The 24,299-nt window shown below is 35.2% G+C and overlaps 1 long non-coding RNA gene across 1 annotated transcript in view; it reads right to left on the bottom strand.

Moving 5' to 3' along the window:
* The window catches only part of LOC118623019, a 40,027-nt gene that overhangs the window by 13,216 nt on the left and 2,512 nt on the right, over positions 1-24,299 (bottom strand). The window contains exon 2 of the long non-coding RNA XR_004958173.1: positions 15,129-15,267. This is a non-coding gene — a long non-coding RNA (uncharacterized LOC118623019). The remainder of the gene's footprint in view (positions 1-15,128; positions 15,268-24,299) is intronic.

Here is a 24,299-nt window from a genome sequence, read left to right as displayed (position 1 = left end):
TTAGGCACATCTGTTAGCCCTGTGATAACTAAATAAATCCAGTTAGTATAAGCCAACGTTTAAACCTAAAGGTGTCCTCTAATTGAATTCTTCCTTTTCATGGTCAAGAAAAGGGGAGGACATTAATGGGAATACAATGAGGAAAGCAGAATTTTCATCTGCAAAGACTTTCCTAAGTCTACTTACTTCTTCAGGCTATTTGCAAAGGCAATGTTCCAGAGAAAGTAAGTTTAAGTAATACCTGTTTCCAGGAACAGAAAGGTAGACATACAAATATGAAGAGATCAATTGATATTAGTAATACATTTCCAGGATTAAAAAGAAGAAGAAGAAAGGCTTATTTATTTTAGAGGAATAAACTATTCCTCCCCACCCCACCCCCCAAAAAAAAAATCTCTGCTGGTATTTGTATTCAAGTGAATTATTTTACTCTCCATTATGAAAGTATCCAATTTACTCAAAACAAATTCACTATCTTTACTCTGATTTTCCTCTCCTTATCTGAGTAATAAAAACATCATTCTCCATTTGGCCAAACTAGAACCCAGATAATCACTCCTGGCTTTTTTCTACCTTCTCTTCAAGTCTAATTAGTGACGAAGACCTGATAGCTCTAACTGTTCAATATTTCTCAAAGCTACTCTTTTCTCTTTTATTACCATTGCTACTCATTATTCTCTATGCCTAAATGTTCATTGTTTTCCAGTTCACCCTTTAAGGTGCTATCAGAGATCTTTCCAAGGGTAAATCCAATCATGGCACTTTCCCTCTTAAAATCTTTAAGTGTCTCCCCAGTACCTAAACACTAAAGTACTAATTCCTTTTTGTAGCATATGTAAGACCCTTTGCTTTTCTTTTATCTCCTCCCCTACCATTTTCTTTTTTTTTTTTTTTACCCTCAACTGAGGACATTTTTCCATTTTTTGTTCAGGTAGAGTGGGAAGGAGAGAGAGGAAGAGAGAGACAGAGAGAGAGAGAGAGAGAGAAACAGCGACGTGAAAGGGACACATCTAGTGGCTACCACCCACACGACCAACCAGGGCCAGAGACAAACTGCAACTGAGGTACGCGCCCTTAGAGGGAATCAAACCCAGGTCTCTCTGGACCGCAGGCTGATGCTTTAACTGCTGAGCCAAACCGGCCAGGGCTCTGCTACCATATTCTGAAATTCTACAAAATTTATGCTGCCGTTTCCACAACAATCCATGCCCTTTCATGATCTGGCTTGTTGCGCTAATGCTTCTACCTGAAATAATGCCTCCACTGACTTATTGAGAACTTCATCATACTTAGATGGAAATCCAGTATAACTTCTGAAAACTTTCTTTACTCTCAACACTTAACATCCCGTCTCTATATGATATATACACTCCACTATGTTCATTGCAGCATTATTCAAGGTGGCCAAGACCCAGAAACACCAAAGTGTCCTTCAGTAGATGATTGAATAAAGATGCGGTACATATACACCAAGAAATACTATCCAGCCATAAGGAAAGATGATATATTGCAATTTCAACAACATGGGTGGATCTTGAGAATATCATTGCTAAGAGAAATAAGTCAGACTGAAATAGTCAAGAACCATAATATTCCACTCATATGTGAGATATAAAACTGAAAGCCACAAATAAACAAACAAGAAAATCAAACAAAAACTCATAAACACTGAAAGCAGTATGGTGGTTACCACAGGGAAGAGGGTAATAAAAAATAAAGGGGTTCAAATATAAGGTGATGGAAGATTTGACTTTGGGTGGTGGGCACACAATGCAATGTGTATCAGAATTGTACATTTAAAACTATAAACAGAATCTTTGAAAAAAACAAACACATCACATAGCACTTAATTCTATTATTGTATGTTCTTGTATCTGCCTTCTCCAACTGCCTGAGCTCCGGAAGAGTAAAAACCATGTGTTTTTCTTCTTCAATGTCCTGGTACTCAGCTGACAGTAAACACTTAGTAATTTTTCATAAAGTAAATGACCAGAGCAATGAATGGATGATGGATATATAACTTTCCAAGGCAGTAACATCTGTGTTTCAATTCTGGTAAACATTATGAATTTTTACCATCTTAGGTTAAATGAAATTTTAAAATTGGACCAATTTTGACAAATTATTAAAGAGCATTAGGTATTGTTGAGGTTCAGTTCATGAGTCCACACAACTAAATAGTCCCACTAATTTTTTAACTGGCATAAAAAAAAAATTTTTTTTTTCCTTAGAATTGGTTCTGCATTGCACTGTTTGCTTAGGTTTTTGTGCAATGCTTTTATTTTCTATTTTAATTTGTTTACTGTGCTTTCTCTCTTGGCTTTAAATTTTAGCATTAGATGAAACTGTTAATATATCTTTCATTTTAAAATAATTTATCTAATGGAATTACATTCCATTAAGCATTAAATAATTATCTTTCTATGCTAATTTAAGAGTGCATGTTTGGAAATAGAACGAAGGGAAAAGAAACATGAATAGTTTTCACTTTTATTTTGACTTCCTTAATTTCAGAACATCACTACCCTTCCTTTCCTGCCACCATTTCTTTTTCTTTTTGCCATGCTTTCATTTTTGTTCTATGCAACAAGAATGAGAATGTTTCTCTTTTCTGAGGGACAAGTGGCGTAAATAAACTTTTTTAGGAAAAAAGAATTCATGTAAATTATTTTGAAGACATTAATATAATTTGAAGTGCTCATTAGGAGAAAGTCTATTTGGAAAAATGAAACTTTTTTCTAACCTCGTATGTTAAAAAAAAATTTTTTTTTATGTTGACTGAGGCCTTATTCAGGCACATATCTCATTAACTTGAATAGCGGAGGTTAGCCCTCAGGGGAACTCTGTTACCTTCTTCAATTTCTTTGGCTGTATAGAGGTCTCCCATAAAAACCACTCACTGACGTGGACTATTTTAAGTCATATAGAAATTACTCAAACCTCAGAATTACATTGCACAAGAATGGGGGCAGTTTTTCATCCTAATTTACATGTAGTTTATTCTTTTCTACTAACAAACAGGTTTTAAGTCATACTGACATCCCTATATACAATTTTTTCATCTTTTTGCCTTTTTAACATTTACTATGATGTCTCCTTCTTTGACAAAACATTTGTTTACTCTTTGAAATTATTAAATGTTTAATCAAGTTCTTGAAAATGAGAAGCACTCTGTTTATTTTGTTTTTTCCATTTCAGTTCATGTTTCTTCTAGAGCAACTCACTCCGACTAATTGTCCTCACAAACAGTGCACTGTTTCTAATCAGAATTCACATTAGAACTCCACATCCACTCTTACTGGTGGCAAGACTGATTTCTTTCACTCTCTCACCTCACATATGAAGGTTATTACAAAGTTGATGAGGATAATCAAGTCATACTGGAAAGAATGTTTTGGACCGTGAACATGCAGCTGCACTGAGGAGATATTTTGGCACTTCCAGCATTATAAAAGTTCGAATGATTAATAAGACGAAGCATGGAATTGATCTATTGAGAATTCTGTATTCCCTTCATGGTTATTAAGAGATGTGTGAAGCACATTAAAATAGATGTAGATTATTTGTTACTAAGGGGATTCATGATTCAATTTTATCACCTCTGGAAATGTATGTTGGATTTTCTTTACTTTTTTCATTTTACAAAACATTAGAAGTTGTGACTTTCATGCTTAGAATGGTGTTAATTAATGCTGTATATTAAGAGGTTATATCAAAAAAGTATATATTCCAAGCTCTCTAGATTGTACACAAAGCCAACACATGCTTACCTCTGTTTCGTATGACACCCTACTAAAATAATGAAGTAGTTTTAGCTGTCGACTGATGGAGACACACTGGTTGACAAGCCCATAAGTTTCTAATCAGATGTTTAGTGACTCATTCTTAAATATTTATGGGCAGCTGAGGATTCCCCAGATAGTTAAAGAAAGCCTCTAACAGTAAAGACAGAGACCAAACAAGCAGAAATAACTAATTTGAAGAAAATAGAGTAATGGAAGTAGAATAAATGTGTGAGTGTCTGTGTTTAACATTGCCTCCCAGAGATAGGAAATTGTGCATTCGTGAAAATGACACCATATTAAAAATAAATAAATATAAAAATTTTATAAATAAAATTTTTTTAAGCTAGAAATAATTAAACTCAGAAAGGAAGGCATGTCAAAAGCAAGAAGCACCAAAAACTAGGCCTCTGTGCAAAATTGTGAATGCAAAGGAAAGGTAATAATAAATAAACAACTGGATAAATATCCAGACGGTAAAGAAAACTTGTGGAAATTAGAAATATGACAGCAGAGATGAAGAAAAAGATCAACTAGAAACTATTGAATTTTAACTTAAGAAAATGTTTAAGAAATTATAATAAAATGTCTTAGAAAATTAAGTAGAAGGAATTAAGTAGAATACCCATCTTAGAGATTCATTATCTAAATGATAGAAAAGAAAACAAAAGAAATTATGGTAAGATTATCAAGGAAATAACTAAACAAAATGTTCTATATCTGAAGTTCAGAGTGAAAAGTCCATAAAATGTCTAACACAGTGTGAAAGACCCATACCAATGCATGCTACTTTAAAATGTTGAACACAGGAGCAAAACTTCCAAAGAGAAAAAACAACAACAAAATGGCATCAAAGTTGCAAGCAGCAACACTAGACAAACAAAGAAACCAATAAGTACAATAATGACTTCAAAATTATGAGTGATTGTTATTGCTACCCTATATTTTTACAGCAGCTAAATGGAATAAAGACATTTCATATTTACAAAGTACCACAGACTTGATCTACTATGAGGTCTTTCTCTGGAAATTAATAGAAAACACATCACTAGAATGAGAGTGTAAACCAAGAATTGGAAATACATGAACCTACACAGAGGAGATCCAATTTGTGAAGGGAGATCTCCAAAAATAATAGCTATGCAAAAGACCAATAAAACAATAACTAGAGAAGATCAGAAGGAGAAAACTATCTTAAAAGGATATCTCCAAGAAGATAGAATTTGTAGAAATACCTATATGTTTAAAATATTATGAAGACATTTACACTTTACAGAGTTTGGAAATGAATCAGACACACATGTGCACACACTCACACTCACACACAAAATTTTAACTAAAAGGCGAAATCCAAAAAAAGTATCCAGGAAAGTAAATACAAACATAATAACTTATGTAGATTAATTTAAAAATATTTACACACAATAATGTAAAAAACAGATTATTAATCAAACAAAAATAAACATACTAGGAAATGGGAGAAAAAAGTGAAAAAGAGTGGGGATGTAAAAGAAGTAAATATCCATCTTTCACTGTAACAAGTGAATACATAATGTCTAAAACTGGAAAAGGATAGCTATATTAGTAATATAGTATAAGACTATGTTTAAGAAATATGCAAGTAAATAACCAAGAAATAAGTAAAAGATTTAAAATTAATTGGGAGAGGTAGAAAAAAGAAGAGGATAATAGATACTGGTTTTACTTAAAAAACAAAACCAAAAATACCACAACCCTGTAGAAATAATGGAACATAAATTTTTATCAAAATTTTATATTTATTTTACTTTCCTATTATTATTATAATTATGTATTTTAAAGTAATTTTACAAAATAATTTTATTAGACTTTAAGCATTGAGTTTTATTAAAGAAATGATATGCCATATTGTAACAAGCTTGGAAAAGAATTCCAAATTCTGAGCTTAGAGAAAGAAGCTCCAACTTAAAATGAACCAGGTCTGTGACTGTTGCATGTTGAAGTTGATGAAGTAATGGGCAATGGTAGTAATGGAAACCAAAATCTATACTAATCGTTTTTTCAGAAGGAATTTTCTGGTGCCAAAAAAAATGGGGGAAAAATATTACAAGGTACAAGTACTGAAAGAGAAAATTATAAGGTTTGGAGCAAATAGGTAAATCAGCATTAATCACATCATGTGCTGAGCACTTCTGTACATACCGTGTCATGTGATGTTCCCAGAAACTGTGACCTTGAAGTTCGGCAGAAAGACTTTAAACTAGTTTCTATCTTCCCCGTTGCCCTATAAATGTTCCAGTAAATGTATTATTTTCCAGTGGGTTCTTTCAGTCCTTATTTCATTTGACCGATGTGCCCTCCTGGCCACTGTTAATCTGTTTACTACTGTCTCTTGGTTCTCCACCTGCCTTGCTAAATATCCCTCAGTCTCTTATGCTTGTTCATGTCTTAAAAGCTTGAAGTTCCTACAACTCTGTCTTTTTTATGTATATTAGTATACAATAATATATTGATTATATTAGTTTCAAGTGTATAATATAGTGATTCAACTTTTTTATATCTTAAAATGTGATCACTAATTCTAGTCATCTGTCACTGTGCTAACATAACTATCACAGTGTTATTGACTCTATTCCCTTTCGCCTTTTCACCCATCCTCCTACCTCCTCCCTTCTAGTACCTGTCCCTTTGGTCTCTGTTTCCATGAATGTGCTTCTACTTTGTTTTGTTTTGTTTGTTTGTTTTGAGTTTTTATAGATTCCACAGTATAAAGAAAATAATATGAAGATTCCTACAACTTTGTCTTTGGTCTTTTTTTCCTCTTTATAGACATTCTCTAACATTCCCCTCCATAACTGTAGCTAAAGTTAGGTATCCAGACAACTACCATACCTCCTGATTTGAGCTCTTGAAATGACAAGAATTGTACACAGAAATTTTCCAATTTTCTTTGTCCTTCTGGTTTCTCTTTGAATCATGTTTCACAATCACCATGATTTACATGGAAATAAAGGAACAAACCTGGGAATAATTCGAGTCTTTTCCTTCATCCTTAGCCCCACATCGGTTCACCTACACCTGTTTATTTTTCATCCTTCTCCCTTTTCTTATGTGCTACCTTCTTTCCATCAATAGCTTTCTTTTTCAAAGCTTTATCTCACGAGCACTCTCATAGACAGTGGTAATATCCCCACTCCCAGTCTGAATCCTCAGGTCTTTTGCAACTTTAATTCATCTTATATTCTGCTATCAAGGTTACCTAACCTAACCTAAAATACAAAGTTTATTATTTTACATAATGACTTTCAATAGCTCCCCATTACCTGTAGGATAAAGTCCAAACCCTTTAGCACATGGCCTTCCATAATCAGGCCACAAACTATGTATCCCACTTATCATCTTGCTATACCACCCCTGCATTCTATACTTTAACTGCTATATTTCTCCCAGCCTCTGGATTATACATCTGTACTTCCATTCAGATTGCAGCATTATTCTGAAATGGCACACCCCTTTCCTTCCTTATCTCCACACCCAATTGGGACCATCTACAATTGAGACATTTTTTTCAAAATCAACTTTTCTATGAAGGCTTTTTGGACTCTCCAAGTAAAGGTAATCACTTCTTCATTGCACCTCCATTTATCTCTCTGCATAACCATAATTTTAACAAAGAAAAAAATTTTGCATTTCTACACTGGACTGTGAGCTCCTTTAGGACAAAGTCTGTGTACTATTTGTTTTATAATACCAGTGGTTCAAAGAGTTCCTAAAGGACGGTAGTGCTTGCTCTGGGAAACTCATAAAGCTCTATGTGTCTGCTACATAACCAAAAATGTGTTAGGAAAAGCACCTCTAGATAGCTCTTTGCATGAAATTTGCTATATTTTGAGTTATATGACAGCAAACCCCACCACCACAATTGAATGGTCAAATAATAAGCCATCGCTAGGTTAGACATAAAGGAAACGCTCTCCCTACATTGCAGTCTGGAGGATATTAAGTAAGAAAGCTGTTCTATACTGGATGTGGGATATATAATCTAATTATCTCTGCGTGTTTTTTATAAGACAAAAGTAGCAAAAACAGATGTAGTTGTAATAGTAAAAAAGAGAGCACTGAATCATGAGTATCGTGGAGTGGCTAGAAGAGAAAGCACCTTCTGGGGAATGGTATGTATGTTGCTGAACGATAAGTAATGTTATTGATCCTGAAAGTGCTGCTATATACTATATACTGAAAAGGGTAAACAATGTTCTAATTCTCCATGGGGCCTGGCTGTGCTGTAGTTGAGATGGCACTATAGGTATATTTTGAAAATATTCCATGATTACAGATGGCTATATAAATTTCATAGACTGGACTTAAATCCTAGATTATAAAATTCAAACTTTATGGCATTTAAACTGCTTCATTGTCAGAGTTTCATCAGTCACACCTTAAAGATAAAGAATCTATTTGATGATAAAAATAAGGTGCATTAAGTTCCGAACTAACATGTTTCTGCATTCCAGCTTCTTTGAGGACTTCTGGATCAGGCGAACATTTACTCTTCACCCTCAGACTAATATTAAGCATCAGTCTTGAACTTAGGACCTTAATTCCCCAATATCTACTTCATATCCCCTTACATATACAAACTTAAGGCCTTTCTCCTATTTGTTTATTCTCATCAATAAATATGAGGCTCATGTCAAAGTTAAAATATGATAAATTTTTAAAAATCTTAAACACTAAAGAGAAAAAGATTGTGAGGAATGGAATAACACCCACAACATTGCTGGAGAGATGATTAAGGTCTAAATACAGGTGATACATGATAAAGGAAGAATTGACGGAATACACTATATCAAAGAAAGACTTTGCTCAAAGACATTCAGTGCACATTGAAGTAACGCGCTGTAGTGGGGAAACTGGACGCTGAGTGAAGGGCCACCCACACAATGTTGAGTCTGAATTGTTAATATGAATAACCTTTGAGTCATAACCTAGCAAAGGTATGGAAGACCTTTGCAATCATCTGTTAATACTCCTTTGTTTTACGTATTTCAAAACAAAGCCTCAGAGATTTTGATTTTCAAAATGTCTAATAGCCTCCTCAGAAAAATAGATTGTTGATATTACAACAGCATAAATGTGTGAATTATCTGCCCACAAAGAATTGCTGAATTCCTAAGTTAATGCTGGATAGCTTCTCATATAATGGTAACAAAAAGGTGAAGAGCTTTTTTTTTTTTTTTTAATCCTTACCCAAGGATATCTTTCCATTTATCTTCAGATACAGTGGGAAGGAAGGAGCAGAGAGAGAGGAAAGAGAGAGATATCAACATGAGAGAGACACATTGATTGGTTGCCTCCCACACGACCCTGACCAGGGCTGGGGACTGAACCACAACCAAGGCATGTGCCCTTGACTGGAATCAAACCTGCGACTCTTTGGTCCATGGGCCGTCGCTCTAACCGCTGAGCCAAACCGGCCAAGGCAAGAGGCGAGGATATTTACGATACAAATATTTCCACAGGCAGGAAGAGCAAGCCTCATGTGTCTCCCTCAAAGTAGACATGGAAAACTTGACCAGAAAGACCAGAAGTTAAAAATATGATCCTAGAAATAAACATGAGAAAAAAAAATAAACAGAGATTGAATAAAGAAAACTTAAAGCTGTGTCGTCTGGTATGGCAGCCATGAGACATAGGTAGTGATTCAGAACTTTAAAGGTGACTAGTCTAGATTTATTTATGCTATATGTAAAATCTGAACATTATAGATTTTGAAGATGCAGTATAAAAAAAGAAACAAAATATATTAAAACTAATGTAGCATATGTTTTTGCATTTTTTAATATGCCTACTAAAACATGTAAAAGTACATAGGTAGTTCATATTTGTGGCTCACATTACATTTCTATTGGACAGCCTTGGTAAAGAGGATATGTGGGAAAGTGTAGACAAGAAATATTAATTTGAATATTAATTTGAATATCCTGTGTGAGCTGGGCATTTTTCATTTATGTTGTGTTATCTAAGAGTCACAACAATCAAAGGTAATTTTAATAACTATTATTCTTACATCCTCTAATTCCAGTAACTCCCATAGTCCCCCCCCCCCCCCAAACAATATTCTAAAGGCTAGGGTAAAATCAGTTAAATAGAACATTTTTTTTCTCCCAGCATTATATATTAGTTCAATATTTAACATTAGTCCGATACAGGGACCCAATATTAGTCCGATACAGGGACCCAAAATTGAAGACCTTCTAAGTAATAAATATCGTACAATCAGTTGCTCTGGTATAGAAAATATGTTCAAGAAACATCTGCTTTAAAAGCTGAATTATTTAAGTCAGAGTGGAGAAAACTAGTATCGTAACCGGCTCTGCTAATTTACATTGAGATAACGTGGACAGACTACATCACCCCCTTCCTGGATATTTTTAATTGGTGTGCCCTCTGCCTTTCACTACTGTATCTTATTTCTTCCATTATCTGTAAAAGAAGCAAGTGTTCTTTCACCTTGAAAACTGAAATACCTCTTCCCGATATAATCAGATGCTTTCCAACCCCTTGTGAAGAAAAGGAAATTGCTTCCCTGGCTGCCGGCCACCACGAAGCTGAGAACAGGGCTCTTGGGAAAGGTGAGGCGCCCTAATGAATGACTTTTTTTTGAAAGAGAGACAATCCCTGCAGTAATTCAGTACAAGTGGCTGTTATTTAGACACTAATGGAAGAAATAAAAATAGATAAATAAAGACGCAACTTCCCATGCGTAGATGTCAGGGGTAACAGTAAGATAGGAAGTCATTTCCAACCAATCAAAATAAATTTACTTGAAGAAGCAAGACCAAAAATTCATTTTGGCACTTTAGATTGTTTTTCTTTTATATATAATTAGCCCATTCAGTAGAAGAAATGAAGAAACGAGGGGAAGGAAGGAAAAAAGGAAGGGAAGACAAGAGAGAGAGAGGAAGCAAAACAGTAACACCTTTAACAATGCCCATATCTGCTTTAAAATATTATACCTTACTCAGAGGTTAGCCTTTATTTTGTGTTCATGATAAAAGACCACAGGTTTGATTTAGTATACTGATGACACATTTTTCTATAGCTGTCATTTAATACTTATTTCCTCAATGTGTGGTATTTTTCTCAGTTACAGAGATTAGGGAGTTGTATAGGAGTCACAATGTCACTTCTATACTATCTATTTGTGCTTTATTTGATATTACTTACTTTACTGTAAAACAGAAGGCCAAGATACACAATGCAGAACAAATAAATTAAACCACCTTGAAGTATGGCATGATTAAACTTACATTCATTTTTCCCTCCAATGCTTTATACCTACCTATTTTTATTCTCTATTTTATTAATGGCTTTAGCTGGGCCTGGTCACAGAATTGTGGTTTCACAAAATTTTTTGGAGATGGAAGTGCTCAGGGACTTCAATGAACAGCACCAAGACCTCATGTAATCCATTGACTTGCATGAGGTCATGAATTAAAATGTCAAATTACTGTATAACAAAACTGCTTTTCCAAAACACACTAATAGTCGCTGGATATTATCAACCTGATCTTGAGAAATTTTTTGCAGGTATATTAAGTGCAATCAACTTAGTTACAGTTACTGTGCAATCCATACATTGCTCTGTAGAGAAACACCCCAAAAAATTGTATTGGACATGGTTTGCACCCTAAAAAGACAACATACTATCAAGAGGAAGCAAAGACAGTTCTAGCAATCTATTGCTGCCTAACAATCCACTCCAAACCTTAGTGGCTAAAAACAATCACCATTCTGCAGATCAGGAACTCAAGCAAGATTCTCTTGCTCCATACAGTATTGGCTGGAGGGGCTTGACTGGAGCTGGAGGGTCCAAGATAGTGCACTCACGTATCGGTACCGTGACTCCCACATAATGTGTCTGCACTTGGTAGTCTCAGTCTATTCTTATAGTTTGGTATTCTCAGTTGAGCATCTTTTCAAGAGGAAAAATGGAAGCCCCAAGATGTCTTAACACTTAGGGGCAGAAGTCACATCTATTACATTCCATGGGTCATAGCAGATCACGGGACCAGCATGGATCAAGGTGAAAGGAAATAAAATTGATCTCTTGATAAAAAGAGTGATAAAGTCACATTACTAAGGGGGCTGATGAGATAGGAGGAATTCTAGCTATCTTTGAAAACAATATGCCAAGCACTTGTGAAACAAATGAGAATAAAAAAGTAAAGAAATAGATACAAAAGATTCACATTTTTATAGATAATTATGTCATAGAAAAATTTTAAGAGTCTGCTACAATAATTAGAATGATTTAAAATGAACCATTCAATTTTTGTTTATTATCCATTTCCTTATGTACTTGAAATCACCAGGACATGGGGCTATTGATCATAAAGTCCCTAAAAAGGGTAAGTTGGAGGTGAAATAAGTAGAGGTTTGTGTTCTAAAACTGAAATGGTTATCACATCAAACAAAAATGAGAAGGCACACTGACAGCTTTCCCCACTGCTGGACCACTATACCTAAAAATAAAATGTAAGGCCACTGAATTTATTAAAATCAGAACTTTATGACCAAAGTTCTATTTTTTTAGAAATGTTGCTACACACACACACACATACACACTAAATTAAAAAATAAACGAACTTCCAATAACTCTGCTTCAAAGAAAAATTAATTCCACAATAGTGCAATTAGACAAGTTTAAAGTAACAAAATGTGAAGACCACCTGATTATGGAGATATTTTCAAAGGGTGCTTATAATGCACAATCTTCAGTCCTTCATTTATAAGTAAGACAATCAAAATGCAGTCAGAATTCAACTAAAATTAGGAAAGTAAGAATAAAATATCTTAAAATAATCAAAGACAAAGTTATTAAATTATAGATCAGAATAATAGTAGAATTGAAAAGTAGAATTAAGAGCTGGTTCATCAGAAAGACTAATAAAATAGACAAACTTCTAACAAGATTAAGAAAAAAATAAATGACAAGTTTGCCAAAGGTCTTTAAAAGAATATAATTGTAAGAGTTTTTTTTTTTTTTAATTATAGAAGAATCTGTATAAAGCTCTGTGTTAATAGATTATTTTCAAAAAAAAATATTTTTGAAGAAAGATATAGGTCAGAATTTGTTCAGAAATATTGGAAAAATTAAATAAAGCTATAACCAATGAAGTACCTGCAATGTTTTCAAAAAAACGTTCAACAGAAAAGTTTGTTCTTCTCACATACATATAGCAGTAAATTAAATGAATCAATAATTACAGTGCTATTTAAATCGTTCAGACATATAAAATATATGTAAAACCATCACATTTCTTTCCTTGAAGAACCTGGTATCATTAAAGTTATCCCCCACAAGAAAAATAGCAAATAAATCTTCCCCAAAGTGTGTTTTGCAGAATTCTAGTTAGCTCACATTGTACTAAATATGCCTTGGGAAAATTGAAAGTTTCTAATTAAACATAACTTTAAAATTTTAAACTTAAGTAAAACAAATTTCTGACTGTAGGATTTTATCAGAGTATTTAAGTGATAATGGATGATATTAATCTGTGACCATTTTTAAACTATGAAAAGTTTTCTTGTTAGACAGGCTTCTGAAAAATATGCCACTTGAAATATGACCATAAGCCAATCTAAATTATACGTAAAGAGAGTAAATCTTAAAGAGTCCATAGAATCCACTGCTGTCTTAGAATAACAACACACAGTAGCCAAATATAGTTAACTCCAGCAATAGAAAACTATTAGAAAATCTGCTGATATAATCTATTATATCAAAAATAGTATTTGCTGGTTTGGATCATTTGGTTGAAGGATCATCCTGTGCACTGGAAGGTATCAAATTTGATTCCCAGTCAGGGCACATACCTAGGTTGTGGGTTCGATTCCCTATTGAGGCATATGCAGGAAGCAACTGATCAATGTATCTCTCTCATATTGTTGTTTTTCTCTTTCTTTCTCTCTCTCCCTTCTTTATTCTCTAAAAAAAATAGTCAATTAAAAACAATAATAATAAGATAAAAATAAGGCAATGTTAATTGAAATTAAAATACATGTAATTAGATTCAATATCTACTTATAAAACTTTAATCAATTATCAATGATAGATAATTACCTCATAGACAGAACAGATACGAAATAGTATCTATCTTAAATAATAGCTATTGTAGCTAAGATCTGGAAACAGCCCATGTCCATCAGTAGACGAATGGATAAAAAAGCTGTGGTATTTATACACAATGGAGTACTATGCAGCTGTAAGAAAGAAAAATTTCTTATCCTTTGAGACGACATGGAGAGACCTTGAAAGTGTTATCCTGAGCGAAACAAGCCAAGCAGAGAAAGACAAATATCAAATGATCTCACTGATTTGGGGAATATAATGAACATAACAGTCTGAAGAACAGGGTAGTCCCAGAGACGTGGAAGTGGGGTACAGACTGACAATCCCCAGAAGAGGGGGTGAGAGGGAGGGAGAGATAAACTACCGAATTTATACGCATGTATGCATAACCAATGGTTATGGACAACACAGCTGGGGATGAGGCGTGGAGGGAGGGGGAGAAGGGTGTCAATGGGGGGAAAAGGAGAAACATCTGTAATAAAAATAAATTAATTAATTAATATTTTAAAATCCCATTTAAAATAATAATAATAGCTATTTTTACATTTGATTATGACAGAAATATTTCCAATACAGTCAAAAACAAGATTATTACTAGTTTAACATTATTCACTACATTAACAGTTTTTGGAAATTCCAGTTAATATAATAAGGTAAGAAAAAGATAGATAAAGATGATAAAATTATCATTATTTGATGATGGCATAACTTGAAAGCATCTCTATCTAAGGAAAAAGAGGAAAGGAGAAGATGACACTAGAACATTCATCAAAATATAAACTATAAAAAAATAAAACAAATGTTTCATATATAAATTACTAAATTTCATTGGGAGAGGGGAATGAAATTTAGGAATTTTTATCTTTGAACTTTTCTGAGTTTCTCAAGCTTCATGCAATGATATTGTAATAATTTCAGTAAAATATATATTATGTTTATAAGTTCATGTGGATTTTGCAGACAAGATGCTTGTGATTCTTAGTCTTAACTCAGCTCCACCCACATGGTATAATTTGGAACAGTATCGTGGGGAGGATGCATTAACTCTTCTAAAGAACCCACTACACACCAATAAGGCTTTGCAACGTTTTCTGTCCACTGAGAGGATCCACAGTCCCTTAGTCATATTGGCAGCTTGAAAAATGTATGTTACTACTTTGAGAAATTTTCTATGACATTTTTAGACAATATTTTCCCAAAGGTCCCTGTAGGGAAGTCCAGCCACTTACCTTTCACCCTTTCATCTGGATCTCTAAGGAACACAAATTCACCCTCTGGTGGTCATTTTATGGTATATATTGTAGAGAAATCTTGAAAAGTTGAAGATGCAGTTACAGATTTAGGTGGGGCCAAAATTATTTTTATCAGCTGAAAACAGAGAACCAAGATTATTTTTAACTCAATGAACAAGTGGAAAACCCTAGAAAATCCAAGAGAGCTTGTCTCTTTAAAAAAAAAAAAAATTATTGATTGATTTTAGAGAGAGAAAGAGAGAGAGAGAGAGAGTACGATTTGTTATTCCAATTATTTATGAGTTCATTGGTTGCTTTTTGTATGTGCCCTGACTAGAGATCGAACTCACAACCTTGATGTATCCAGACGACATTCTAACCAACTGTGCTACCAGGCCAGGGTGAGAATATGTCTCTTGACATGGCAAAATTTTAGACAATTCTCATTAATTCGCAGTCATGAGTATTTTTTTTTATTGATTGACTAAATGGTAAAGATACTCTGAATTTTTTCAGAAGGCAGATTAAAATCAACATATGCATTGAAAATAATAATAATGACAGAGTTGAGATTAGAGCAGTGATTCTCAAATGAAAGCAGTTTTGCCCACTCTTCCTTCCGCAGCCCACTGAATGGAACATTTAACAATGTCTGGAGACCTTTTTGGTTATGGAAACTATGAGTAAGTGTGCTGTTGACATCTATTGGGCGTAGCCTGTTAAACACCCTACAGGGCACAGGATAGCCCCCTACAACAAAGAATCATCTAACCCAAAATATCAATACTATCAAGATTTAGTAACCCTGGATTAAATAATGTGCTATATTGTATTTATGATTTCTTTAGAAAAAGCTTCTGTTTTCTTGCCAAAGAAATGCAATGCAAATGCTTTGGAAATAAATTGACATGTAACTGGGAATCCATATATGATTTGTTACTCTATTTTCTGAGTCTAAACTCATTTGCAAATACTTTATTTATATTAACTAATGCAAAGCTCACAGCAACTTTGTGAGGCACTGCAGCAGAAAACTAAAGATACTTATTAGGTATCCTTCTCCTTTTCCCCAGTCTTGAAGCTGGGCTCACCCAAAAAAATATATATTTTTCAACATCTTTGAAGCAAGGAGGTGACCTTTCAGCAAGAGTAAAGATGTAATGTATGAGCAATTCTCAGGTATATCTGTGAAACAGTTGTCATAAGACCTCCTCATCCTTTTCTCCTTTTTGCTAAATGGAGAGGGTAAAAATTGTAGCAATCACCTGGGACCCACATGTTGCAACTATGTGTGAGGATTATAGGGCCATTTTCTATTCATTTCATACTCTGTAGTAAGAGGTTTTGTTATAATAGTAGATTATCCTATATCCTAGCCATTGCTCAGGTACTACCATTATCACCATTTTAAATAACTCATGAGTTATAAAGGCTGAGGTCAAACCAAACAAGACTTCACACTCCACGGTGCTGACTACTCAGTGCTACCTCAGCAGCCAGAGCTTGTAAAAATCATTGTACTGTTGTAGCAGCATAATTTCAAGAAACTCCTAAAAGATTTTCTATACTTTGTCAAGGGGAATTGGCAGTTACAGAAGAGAAGGGGGTAGAGATAGTTATATTACATCTGAACAAAGCAACTGTCCCAATTCCACAGAAAATTCTAATTTATCTTTTCCTTTAAAGAGAAAAATTGAACAACTTTAAGCATCTGCCTGAACCATGGTGCTCCTGAATGAGTCACAAGACTCAGTGGACCACACCGACAACAGGTGCAGCCTAAAGGTGTGGTGGATCTCGGTCCAGACCACTACTGCTTTGACTTTATGATAAAGCAACAATCTAAGAAGAATGGGTGGCAAATGCAAAACCAATAGTTTAATTTAAAGCAAGAGACTCTCTATGCTATTTAAGAAAAATAATCCTGACCACCTACTGCCAAAGAGTAGGATTATTGGTGTTACTTCGGAAGTGTCATACTATCTGCTTTGAGCAGGAAACATTTCACTTCATGGATCATAGGGGGAAAGTGTAGCATGTAATATTTTAAGAATATACAAAGATCCCAGAAATCTGAAGGCAGCAGTGCTTCACAAGAACTGTACCAAGAAAACCACCAGAAACCAAAGCCTCCCAGTGTCCCCGTTGAGATCATGGTTTCATGCATTTCTGCCTTTTTCTGCTAGACTACCTCATTCATCTGCCACTCTTTCAAGGTCCCTTCTGCTTCAGCTTGCACAAGTCTCCAAGGGAGGACTTCAGCCCTTTCTGCACCATAGCAACATTTCATATGTCATTGTGATGCCCCTAAGGTAAACTGCCCTAGATAGGTCTGTTGCCCACTTCTAAATTCCTCAGAGATGGATCTGATTGGCTCTCTTCACATTTCTTCTAGTCACCTTGTGCAAGTCCTAAGTTCCTGCCTTGCTGAAACATGGACTTGCTGTCTTGGGCTAGGTGCACATTGCTGGTCCAGTAAGCATCAGCCAGATGGTGCGGTTGCATGGACCATGACCAGAACACACCCACTCACCAGCGAGCAAAGACCAAAGCAGCTACCCTCAGGAAGTGCTGGGGGAAATGAAGCAGGCCATTCTAAACAAATCTAGTATAGCTTTGATCATTTTTGCTCAACTGAGAAACCATTTTCAATTCAGATACTACTCAAGAAACAATTCTTTCTGACAGATGCAACAGAATGAAATATACCTGCCCCTGTGGCAAGGAGGAAAATCGCAGAGCCTGCTGGGGAAACACAGAACACAGAGCCAAGCACCGGGGCCGGCCCACACTGTGTGGGTGGAGAGTGCACAGGGAGAAGAAGTCTGTAGCAAATAGGATTCATCAGTTTTGAGTAAAAGAAATTTTTTCTGGACACAAGCATAGAAGAAGATAATGTGTTCCATGGATACAGGGAGAGCACTGAGAACTAAGAGGAAAACTTGGGTAGCTTTCAGACAGTCTAAGATAGGAGGACCCGCTTGAGAAGTTCCTCCAGGTGCACTGCAGCTGAAATAAATAGAGCCTCATCTATTTTTATTTTTAATTACAGTTTACATTCAATATTACTTTGTATTAGTTTCAGGCGTACCACATAGTGATTAGACATACATATACTCTACAAAGTGCCACCCCCGCCCCCCGCAGTATTTCCAGTACTCACCTGGCACCATACGTAGTGATAACAGTATTATTGACTATATTCCCTCTGCTGTACTTTACATCCTCATGACTATTCTGTAACTATCAATCTGTACTTCTCACCTTCTTCACCCAGTTCCCCAACCACCTTTCCTCTCAACCATTTTTAATGTATGTGTCAATTTTCCCTTCTACTCAAATCCTCAGAATTCCCAGAATGCCCAATTAGGCCTGAGGAGAAGAAAACACGCTCACTAACAGATTGTACCTGAAGGTTATGAGACAATTCCCCAAAAGAAAACCAGATGTTATTTAAAAGTTAAAGAAAAATGGTTCTTGGACACAAAATAATAATAATGTTTATTACAGAAACTGTTTCTTGACCAATAAGCCATTAGTACAGGCAGTTGGCAGAAAAATAATAATAATAATACCTAGAAAAACCTCTTCTAAGTATTTAGAGTATCTTCGAGCCCTGCCTGGGTGCCTCAGTTGGTTGGAGCGTTATGCCGTACACCATGGGTTCGATTCCCAGGCAGGGTACACACTTGTGGGTTGCATCCTCGGTTAGGCTGTGCATGGGAGACAACCAGTCAGTAAAAATATATCCTCCGGTGAGGATTAAAAAAAAAAAAAAATAGTATCGAAAGGACTGGTTTATAAATGTGTAAATTGAACAAATGCAGATAAAACTAAACCAAATCTTCCACTGGAAATAAAGAGAGTAGCTAAAGTGTACATAACACTTCTTATGTACTAGAAAACTTTCTAAACACACTTAATTTATTAACTCACTTAATCTTCACTCAACCCCATGAAGTTGTCAGTTAAGTACCATTTAGAGAGACAAAAGCAAGGCACTGGGAGGGGAAATAACTTCCATGAAGCTCCACCGCGGAAGCAGTGGCTGGGGTCAGCTTCCCCACGGCTGGCTCCTCTCCACACTCGGCCCAAGAACCACGCCAAGGTTCTCAGGAAAAGGAAAGAAAGGAAACACACTGCAGAAAGGTCTAGGAACTAGAAAGGGGATTGGCAGAAATTAGACAAAGCAAGAGGAGAAATTTACCTTAGAGAAAACTAAAAGATCTTCTGACAATATGTCAAGCTCAGGATTTTACTGACTTTTTAGTTAAGTGAAAAATGAGAATTAAGAGAGTCTACTGCAGACTGCTTGTGGTTTCTTGAACCTGGAGGTGCTGAAGTTCATTATATAGTACTATCTATTTCTTATCCTGAGTTCCAAGGTCAGACATACCCAGCTAATCTCATCCTTATATCTTTCCAGATCTTTCCCCACCAACCAGAGTTGTTACAGAGACTTGAAATGGTGGCAGAGACTTGGATATTTCCAGTTTATGCTATTACATGAAGAAAACATTTTGCAGAGTTTTCAGCCTACTTTTAAATAACCTTTCAACAAGGGAAATTCCTACTAATCAGATTAATTTCATTCTGTTTTAATGACAGAAGAAGAGAATGAAGAAGTGAAGGTCCAGAGAGAACCCCACCACAGCGGTCGGCTTCCTTTCCTGGGTTGATTGTTTATAATGCAGAGTCTTAGGAAATTCACATCTTTCCCTTCCTGTTTGTCTTCACGAACAAACTAAATGGGACTCCAAACTGCAATTGTTTGTAAATAACAGAAGATTATTTGGTTGGTAGGAAAGGCTTGTCTACAGTTTTAGATAAACTGAAATCCTGTCTACTAGAAATAGGCAAACATTAGTCCTAAAGTAACAATCAGACCATCTTTTTGTCTCCATCTTAAGTTAGCTGCTTATAATATGGTTAATTGTCCACTGAGGGTAGACTAAACTGTGTAGAGATAGAAAATTCTGCTAATAGTACATATTTATGTAGTAAATAAAATAGGGAGTTTTAGTGTGTTCTGTTTCCTGATCCTCCTTCCATATTCATACCTGAATTATTTCCAAAAAATAAAAGATTGGAAGTACATCCATCCAAGGGCAAGAAGAGATGGATTTCCAATGCAATTTATCTCTGCCTTCCCACCTTCTCATGTTTCTTAAATTAAAAAAAAAAGCAACAATAACAAAACAAAACAAAAATTTTAAAAAAACACTTATTTTTCCTCCCTAGTAAGAATCATGAGCTAAAAAATTAGAAGAAAAAATGAGAGGCCTCAGAAATGTGACTTATTAGTTGATACCAAATTTTAAACCTAGTTCTATTTCTTTACTTTCTTTTCTTTTAGCTGTCATTTTTTCCCCAGATTTGTAGAGATATAATTGACATTTAATATTGTCTAAGATTAAGTTGTACAATGTGCTGATTTGATACACATGTATATTATAAAATGATTACCACACTAGGGTTGGTTAACACCTCCATCATCTCACATAATTACCTTTGGGTGGGGGGGGGGTGTTGTGAGAACAATTAAGATCTACCTTCTTGCAACTTTCCACCATTTTACTGTTTCTATAAGTTCGGCTGCTTTAGATTCCACAAGTAAGTGGTACCATACAGCATTGCTCTTTCTCTGTCTGACTTATTTCACTTAGCATAATGTCCCCAAGGTCCGTACACATCTCAAATAGCAGGATTTTCTTCTTTCTCATGGTTGAATAATATTTGTATGTATATATTACATTTGTTATTTTTTAATTAAATTTATTGGGGTGACTGATAAATACGTCACATTTTCTTTATCCAATTAATCTGTAAACAGATACTGAGGTTATTTCCATACCTTGGCTATTGTAAATAACACTGCAGTGAACATGGGATGTTATATATCTTTTTGGAGTCCTGATTTCATTTTATTTGGATATACATCCAGAAATGGGCTTGCTGGATCATGCAGTAGTTCTATCTTAATTTTTTGAGAAACCTTCATACTGTCTTCATAGTGATTGTACCAATTTACATTCCCACCAGAAGTTCACAAGGGCTTTTTTTCCCTCCACATCCTCACCAATACTTGTTACTTCTTGCATTTTAGATGACAGAGCCATTGTAACAGATGTGAAGTGATACCTTGTTGTGGCTGTGATTTGCATTTTTCTAATGATTAGTGATGTTGAGCACGTATCATGTATCTGTTGGCCAGTTGATATCTTCTTTGGAAAAATTTTTATTCAGATCCTCTGTCCATTTTTTAATAAGATTGTTTTGCTTATTTGTTTGTTTTTGCTATTGGATTATATGAATTCCTCGTATATTTTGGATATTAACCCTTTATCAGATATTACTTGCAATTAGTTTCTCTCATTTTATAGGTTGCCTTTTCATTTTTTGATTGTATCTTTTGTTGTGCAGAAGATTTTTAGCTTGATGTAGTCCCATTTATTTATTTTTACAATTGTTGCTTGTGCTTTTGATGTTATTTCCAAAAAAATTATTGCCAAGACCAATTACAAGATTTTCTCTATGTTTTCTTCTAGGAGTTTTATGATTTCAGATCTTATATTTAAGTCCTTAATCCATTTCGAGTTAAGTTTTGTAAGTGATGTAACACAGGGATCCAATTTCCTCCTTCTGCATGTGATTCTTCAGTTTTCCCAACACCATTTATTGAAGAGTGTATTATTTCCCCATTGAGTATGTTTGGCTCTCTTGTCAAATATTAGTTGACTACATATGCAGGGTTTTATTTCTGGGCTATTTTGTCCTATTGGTCTACAGGTCTGTTTTTACGCCAGTACCATACTGTCTTGATTACTTTGACTTTGTAGTATAGATTGAAATCAGGGAGTGTGATGCCTCAAGCTCTGTTCTTCTTTGGCAAGATTGTTTGGGTTGTTTGGGGTCTTTTGTGCTTCCATTTGAATAAATCATTTATTCTTTGAAAAATGTGATTGAAATTTTGATAAGCTTTATATTGAATCTGGTGTTGGGTTGGGTAGTATGAACATTTGTTTTTCAATCCTCACTTGAAGATATGTTTTTATAAATTTTTTTTTAGAGAAAGGAAGAGAGAGAGAGAGAACCTAGATATGTTGTCTGAAAAGGAATTGAACCTGCAATCTGACAGGGAATTGAACCTGCAACCTTTTGGAGTACGGAAGACACTCCAATCAACTGAGCCATCTGGCCAGAGCAGTATGAGCATTTTAATAATATTAATTATTCCTATCTATGACACAGATTATCTACTTTTTTTTTTTTTTTTTTGTATCTTCTTCAATTTTTTTTTTCATCAGGTCCCATAATTTTTAGTTCACAGATCTTTTCCCCTTCTTGGTTAAATTTATTCCTAAGTATTTTATAGGTTTTGGTGTTATTATGAATGGTATTGGTTTTTTATTTATTCTTCAGAGATTTTGTTGTTAGTGTATAGAAGTGCAACTGATTCTGAATGCTGACTTTTTTATCCTGAAACTATTGGATTTGTTGATTAATTCTAACAGTGTTTTGGTGGAATCTTGAGGATTTTCTACATATTTGATTATACCACCTGCAAACTAAGACAGCTTTACTTCTTTCTTTTAAATATGGGTGCCTTTTATTTCTTTTTCTTGCCTGATTGCTCTGGATAGAATTTCCACATTGAATAGTAGTGGTAAGACTGGGTGGGCACCCCTATATTTACCTGTTCTTAGAGGAAAGGCTTTCAAATTCTCACTATTGAGAATGAGGTTAGCTGTGGGTTTGTCATATGTGGCCTTTATTATGTTGAGGTACGTTCCTTCTATACCCTATTTGTTAAGATTTTTATTTTTTGCCATGAAAAGATGTTTTATTATGTCAAATGCTTGTCCGGCATCTGTTCAGATAATCATAGGATTTTAATCTTTTATCTATTAATGTGATGTATCATCTTTATTGATTTGCATATGTTGAACCAGCTTGCATCCCAGGGATAAATCTCACTTTATTGTGGAATATGATCCCTTTAATGTGTTGTTGAATTCAGTTTGCTAATATTTGGTTGAGGACTTTTGTATCTATATCAAAGGTATTCATCTGTAGTTTTCTTGTTGTGTCTTTATCTGGCTTTGGTAGTAGAGTAATGCTGGCCTCATAAAATAAGTTTGGAAGTGTTTCCTCCTCTTCAATTTTTGGGATAGAAAGAAATTGACATTAATTCTTCATTAAATGAGCATGAGAGAAACCATTTGGTCTTAGGCTTTGTTGTTGTTTTTGGGAGATTTTTTTATTACTGATTCAACCTCCTTACTAGTAAATTGTCTGTTCAGATTTCCTATCCCATCAGGATTCAGCCCTGGTAGGTTTTATATTTTCAGGGTGTATCCATTACTTTTAGGTCACCCATTTGTTAGTGCATAATTGTTCATAGTAGTCTCTTATGAAATTTGTGTTTCTGTGGACCAGTTATATTATCTCCTCTTTCATTTTATTTTATTTTATTTGTTAGGGCTTAGAAGACTCTTCTTGGCCCTAAGCTGTGCTGCCTTGGAGGAGGGTGACACAGGTAAAGTAAAACTGCTTATTTTACCTTCTCCAATGCCTCCAAACTTGGTGTCTTTGTTCTTGTTTTGTTTTGTTTTGCTCCCATGGTGTACTGGAACTTCTCTGCTGGAAACCCGGATGTTCACAAAGGCTCTCTCATTGGTGGGTGATTATCCAAGAAAGTGTCTTCCAGGGACTCCTGGACCATAATCAAAAGTGGCTGGTGCCAGTTTATGGGCCACTGCAAGGTCCAAAACCGACACTGAGGTCTGTATGCCTATCACCTGACGCACGGGGTGGTGAGACTCCTCTCGAGTCACGTGACATATGGTGTTAGATGTCACAGCTCCCAAAAGATGTTTTTTTCCCATGGATGAATGCCAAATCATTGTGGGTTTTTGGGGGGGTGGGGGAGAGACAAAAGAGCAACATCTAATTAAGATCAGCCATGATCCCAATTGGCCAGTTTGGTTGAGCAGTTAGAGTGTCAGCCCACGGACCAAGGGGTCTCAGTTCAATTCCTGGTCAAGGGCATATACGTGGGCTGCAGGTTTGATCCCCATGCCCCAGACCCTGTCCACTGCAGGCTCAGTCTCCGGCCCTCTGGCCCCAGTCAGGGTCATGAGGGAGGCAACCAACTGATGTGTTTCT

The sequence above is a fragment of the Molossus molossus genome, unplaced genomic scaffold (assembly GCF_014108415.1).
Source record: "Molossus molossus isolate mMolMol1 unplaced genomic scaffold, mMolMol1.p scaffold_m16_p_9, whole genome shotgun sequence".
Taxonomy (NCBI): domain Eukaryota; kingdom Metazoa; phylum Chordata; class Mammalia; order Chiroptera; family Molossidae; genus Molossus; species Molossus molossus.
The sequence above is the reverse complement of the archived record's forward strand: the minus strand, read 5'-3'. Positions and strand labels throughout refer to the sequence as shown.